The sequence below is a fragment of the Vigna unguiculata genome, chromosome 6, assembly GCF_037176805.1.
Source record: "Vigna unguiculata cultivar grain cowpea cultivar isolate G323 ecotype 2 chromosome 6, ASM3717680v1, whole genome shotgun sequence".
NCBI lineage: Eukaryota > Viridiplantae > Streptophyta > Magnoliopsida > Fabales > Fabaceae > Vigna > Vigna unguiculata.
Window position 1 is genome coordinate 14,819,901 of NC_140797.1, and position 6,667 is coordinate 14,826,567.

Here is a 6,667-nt window from a genome sequence, read left to right on the forward strand (position 1 = left end):
GATGACTGTGTATTTTTGGTTGAATCTGCTATAAATACATAAACTTGCTGGTTAGAAACACTATTTATTCAAAACTACTCAAACTAGACTATGGTAGGTCACTAACTAGACTAAACTTGCTAAAAACTACAAACCAGCACCTACAATTTACCTATTCTAAAGCAGATTTATGACACAATAAAACTCTCCAAATGCATACAAAGTAAAAATACTATAAGCTAACTAGAAATTAGTTTGTGCTATACTAAACTAAGCTAAGATGTAAAAATACTATAACTAGCCTAATAGAGCAGAATTATAGAACTAACAAAATAAAAAATAGAAACTAAGAGTAACTAGCTACTCAAATTGATTCTAGAACTAGGATGCTGAAATTAGTAAATGTTATGACCAATACTAGACTACACTATTCTAGTATAGGTTATTGAAGCTAAACACCTAACAACTAGGCTAAACTACTATGATCCAAAACTAATTAACACTTACACTAAAAATGACTTAAAAAGAGCTAATTAACACTAATTAAGACAAGTGAGATGAATGTAGGTGGGATAATACGAGTTCAAGTGTAGAACAAAATCTAGCACACTTATTTTCTCTGCTCTTATCACCTCTTATCTTCACTTTCTTTCCACTTCTCCATCTTTTTCTTATTTTTCTTCTTCACCAGAATTTTCTCATTTTGTTCTAGTTTTTTCTCTCATTTTTCACTAATTCACAAGATATTTTAGTAACCAAGTCAGTCACATATTCCTCTTTATCAATAATACCCTTACACTTGAACTCAACAATGTCCCATAACTCAGCCTAATTCACCTCACAATTGTATAATAATGTATAAACATGGTTTTACGGGTCCAAGGTGCTAATAAGCTAAAAATTCATAATAAAAGTTAAAAATAGGCTCAAAAACGGGTGCAAGGGAAAATTGTCCAAGTTAGGCTATATTTGGCATTGTACAAATATGACTAGAAAGCTATCCACTCAAATTAGACACTTGATCTATCACCTACAATTCAAGAACTAAAACTAGTAAAATGGGAATTATTCAAATATGTAATGATCAATAAAAACAAAGGTAAAATGTATTAAAGTTTAAAAGAAATAAAGAAAGCTAGAAATCAACTCAAAAATCAAATTCTACAAGAAAATCAGAATTTAACTACTGAAAACCTAAAATAGCACCCTAAGACTATGCTAAAATAGGCTAAAACTAAGAATTGAACTAAATTAAGAAATGGAAATACTAAGCAACTAAAACAATAACAGAAAGGTAAAATAAAGTATGATATGAAAAACAATAACAGAAAGAAAATCTGATTATAAGAACCTAGAAATGCAAATTTTTTAAACAACAAAAATAGCAAAATAAGCTAAGCATGGAACAAAAGTTGTAATCTATCTAAACTAATTCATACAAGTTTAAACAGAAAACTGAGAGTAGAAATTAAGGTAACTACTGAAAATAATGACAAATTCAAAATACCACCTATAGACTAAAATTTGTCAAATTTACAACCCAAGAAGTTAAACTATTATAGTAGTTAACAACTAAAATGAACCTATAAATTAAAACAAACCCAACACTACTAAAATCAACCAAAAACAGCCACTAAGCATGTCCAAATTCATCAATCAAAACCAAATCTGCAAGTATTTACAAAAACAAAACAAAATCTTAGAATCATCTTAGTAAAACAGAACAAACAACATAAGACTAGCTAAAATAGTAATTGTAGAATTATTTACACAACTATATTGTTATAGAACAGAATGATCAAAGTAGTGTGTGTGAAAAACATGTAAAAGTTAACCTTCCAGGAAGTTTTAATGATCCTGCGACTTGTTGCAGTTCAAATTTCAACAATCAATATCCATTTTAATTTATTTTTTGACAAGTTACCACTGTTTTCATCATTGATGAATATTTGATTTCATCTTTTGTTAATATTTTCTAAAAAGCAATCCATCCTTAGGTTCTTAGAGGTTTATGTTATACTATAACGATGCTAATTATTGATGATTAACATAAAGATAATTAACATAAAGAAATTCAAATGTGTAGGGAATGATTTGAACATTGTGATCTAATATATACGTAACTTCTTTAAATACACAGATCATGACTTCATTTCCTTCAAGTCGTGATTGGATGTATGATAGGGTGTATAAAGGTAGAAGAGGTTTGAAACCTACTTTCGTAGCTGGGGTTGAAGAGTTTATCGAAATAGCCTGTCAACAAGAAAGTTATGTTAATGAAAGACAACTTAAATGCCCATGCATTAAATGTGAGTGTACAAGGATTTTTGATGTTCAAACAATCAAGCTCCATCTCTACAAGCATGGCTTTATGCCTGACTACTTTATTTGGATTGATCACGGGGAAGCCATAAAAAATATTTCCCATCATGTTGACGATGCTTCAGGAAGTGGTATACATGTGACTGAAGGACAAACATTTAACTCGATGCATGAGATGTTGTGTGATGCTCTTAGACAACATGGGTCATTTGAAATACTAGAAACAAACTTCGAAGAGCCTCCGAATGAAGCAACTCAACGATTTTATAATCTGTTAGTCGAGTCAAATGAACCATTATTTGAAGGATCATCAGAGTCTAAATTATCAATCTGTGTTAGACTTTTAGCATGCAAGTCGAATTGGAATGTCCCTTACGAATGTCTAGATTTTATAGCAAAAATTCTTCAAGATGTAACACCAATGAATAAAGATTTACCTAAAAATTACTATGATACTAAACGATTAGTATCAAAGCTTGGATTGACTACTAGAAGGATTGATTGTTGTATACAAGGTTGCATGTTGTTTTACGACAATGAATATGGGAAAAATGATGGAGCACTTATACGTTGCAAATTTTGTGATATGCCAAGGTATCATGACCGGAGCACAGGAGCAAACACAAAAAAGCTTGTTCTAGTGAAAACAATGTTCTATTTACCTATAATTCCAAGGTTGTAGAGACTGTTTGCATCAATGGAAACTGCTAGTCACATGTCTTGGCATCGTGAAAATAGAAGTAGCTCAGGCGTGTTACGTCATCCCTCAGATGGTGAAGCTTGGAAGCATTTTGATCGGGTACATCCAGACTTCGCTTAGGTTTATGCTTTGATGGATTTAACCCATTCATTCAATCAACAATCCCTTATTCTTGTTGGCCAGTAATTGTCACCCCATACAATCTTCCCCCTGAAATGTGCATGACAAAGCCATTTATGTTCTTAAGTTGTCTAATACCTGGACCACGCAATCCAAAGGCAGGAATTGATGTGTATCTCAAACCTTTGGTGGATGATCTAAAGAAGTTGTGGGATGGTGTAGAAACATATGATATTTCAAGAAAGAAGAACTTTATCATGAGAACTAGTTTAATGTGGACTATAAATGATTTCCCTGCATATGGGATGTTGTTTGGCTGGGGTACTCATGGTAAATTGGCATGTCCACATTGTATGGAGCATTCAAAAGCCTTTACATTAGAAAATGGGGGGAAATTGTTGGTTTGACTCACATCGTAGGTTTTTACCTAGTGATCATGCCTTTAGAAAGAATAAAAAAGCCTTCTTAAAAGGGAAAGTTGAAATCGATGGTCCACCAACTACAATGACACCTGACTTGGTTTGGGGAAGAGTAAGGGATTTACCAATGGCCACAGAAAATCCTCGTTTGTCGAAATTACGAGGATATGGCGAGGTTCACAATTGGAGGAAAAAAAGTATATTTTGGAATCTTCCTTATTGGAAAGATAATCTCTTACGACACAACCTAGATGTCATGCACATAGAAAAAAATTTCTTTGACAATATATTGAACACGGTCATGAATGTTAGTGGTAAAACAAAACACAATGAGAAAGCAAGGATGGATCTTGCTTTGTATTGTAGTCGCCCTGACTTAGAGATGAAACTGCTAGCTAATGGAAAAATGTTTAAGCCTAAAGCCAATTACTCTTTAACTATAGAGGAAGCAAAATTAGTTTGTCGTTGGATAAAAGAACTCAGGGTGCCTGATGGTTATTCATCAAACTTGGCAAGATGTGCTGATGTTGAAAAGGGAAGGATACATTGGATGAAAAGTCATGATTGTCATGTGTTCATGGAATGCTTACTTCCTATTGCATTTAGTACATTGCCAACACATGTTTTAAATCCCCTAATCGAAATAAGTCATTTCTTTAAAGACTTATGCTCTACGACATTGAGGTATGACGATTTGGTTACAATGGAAGAAAACATTCTACTAATTCTTTGTAAGTTGGAGAGAGTATTTCTCGCTGCATTCTTTGATTCAATGGAACATCTCCCAGTTCATCTTGCATATGAAGCTAGACTTGGTGGCCCAGTGCAATATAGGTGGATGTATCCCTTTGAAAGGTAATATATGATCAATGTATTTCATATAAAATGCATTTATTTAACGATTACAAAGCATGACCAAGAAACATTTTTTTTATACATTTATGGGAGATTCTAAGCGATCAATCAAAAATAGGGCAAGGGTTGAAGGATCGATATGTGCATCTTACATACATCGAGAAACAACTTATTCTTTTTCCCACTATTTCAAAGGTTATATGTTGTCATTGCGAAGTAGTAGAAATGAAATGGGAGTTGAAACCAACCAACCATCATTGTCCATCTTCAACCAACCAAGTCATCCTTCTAGCAAGCCATCAATTCATTAGTTAACACAAAGAGAATAGGATTCGGTCCACGTTCATGTGTTGATCAATTGCCAAGAAGTGAAACCATACCTCGAGTAAATATTTTCCAACTACCAATTTCATTGTTATAATTGAGTTAATTCTTTTATTAAATTAACCTTTTTAATGACTTATTTGAATAGGTCATTCCTTCAATCTTAGGAAATACCTAACTCAACTACTTCTAGTCGTGTACATGCTGATTTTCCTAGATGGTTCAAGAATCAAGTATGTACTTGATAATTAAATTACACTTTCAATGTTTAATAAATAAAATATGACATTGAGTTTGTGTTGTACTGTAGGTTTACAATGAGCCTTTAAATGTGACAAACCAACACTTGAGAGATTTATCACTAGGTCCTCTTATCGAGGTTAAGCAATGGCACACGTTATATGTCAATGGGTATAAGTTCCACACTGATGCATGGAGTCAAGGTAAAAAGACAATAAATAGTGGGGTTTATGTAAAAGGGCTTACAGACGGAGGTGAAGATGATTTATATGGGATCATTAAACACATTTACAAGATAGAGTACAATACTTCAAGCACTCCCAAGAAAGTATTTGTATTTTATTGTGACTGGTTTGATCCATCACGAAAAGGTACAAGAGTGGACTTTAAATACCATGTTGTCGATATTCGGATGGATAAAAGATATGTGTCGTATGATCCATTTATAATTGCTCACAATGTAAGGCAAGTATACTATGTCTCATATCCACCATCTCGAATAGATAAACGCGGCTGGTGTGCTGTAATCAAGACAAAACCTAGAGGTCGCATAGAAGCTACTGATGTAGATGATGATATGCCTTACCAAGAAGACCAAGTTTCACACGTCAATGAAATCATAGAAGTTGAACCTATTTTAGGCTTCCAAGATTCAGAAAATGGTGTTGAAGTAGAAGATGAAGCCATAGAAGAAGACACAGAAGAAGAGGAAATTCAAGACTTTGATTTGGAAGAAGAAGATGATGAAGGGGAATTTGATGATCACGAGTCAGAAGAAGACAATGAAGAAATGGAATTGAATGATGATAGTTCTGAATAGGCGTACAATAATTAGATCAATGATTTGTACCACTTTCTATTTGGAAATTTTTTTGTTAGATTTGCCTTTTGTGTGTTAAACTTATGGCTTTTATGAAGTACTTTTAGATGAGGGTTGCAAAATGATACATTGTACTTGTTTTTTTCTAAGAAGATTGATACAAGACTTCTCTCGTTTCTTTTTAGTACAAATTCATCTTTCACTACCAACGGTTAAAAAAAAATCTTAATGACTTCAAGTTGATAGGACCCTAGTCTTTCATGCCAAAACATCCCTCCTCAATTTTGATAATAGAATCATGAACTTCAACTAAATTAGACTTCAAAATTTAAAGCATTTCTAATCTTTTGTGTGTTAAACTTATGGCTTTTATGAAGTACTTTTAGATGAGGGTTGCAAAATGATACATTGTACTTGTTTTTTTCTAGGAAGATTGATACAAGACTTCTCTCATTTCTTTTTAGTACAGATTCATCTTTCACTACCAAAGGTTAAAAAAAAATCTTAATGACTCAAGTTGATAGGACCCTAGTCTTTCATGCCAAAACATCGCTCCTCAATTTTGATAATAGAATCATGAACTTCAACTAAATTAGACTTCAAAATTTAAAGCATTTCTAATCTTTTATATCTTTGTCATCTCTATTTCATGTTGATCAATGATAAAACAATAATTTTCGGTAAAAGGAGACCGTGTATCTTTGTGTTAATTTACAACAGTATGTCTGTGTCTTCCATTCTAGTTTAGGGTCGTTAAACATATACTTTAGTAAGTCTAGACTATACTGATTAAATGGTCTTTATGTGTTTTATGTGCTATAGTTTGATTTACAGAATAATATGATTTGTTGGTTAGTCATAGTATAATCATGTGACCAACAAATGACA

General features: G+C 32.8%; 1 pseudogene; it reads left to right on the plus strand.

Moving 5' to 3' along the window:
• The first annotated feature begins 2,060 nt into the window (after positions 1 to 2,060).
• Positions 2,061 to 5,857, plus strand: LOC146885552 (uncharacterized; annotated as a pseudogene).
• Positions 5,858 to 6,667: the final 810 nt, after the last annotated feature.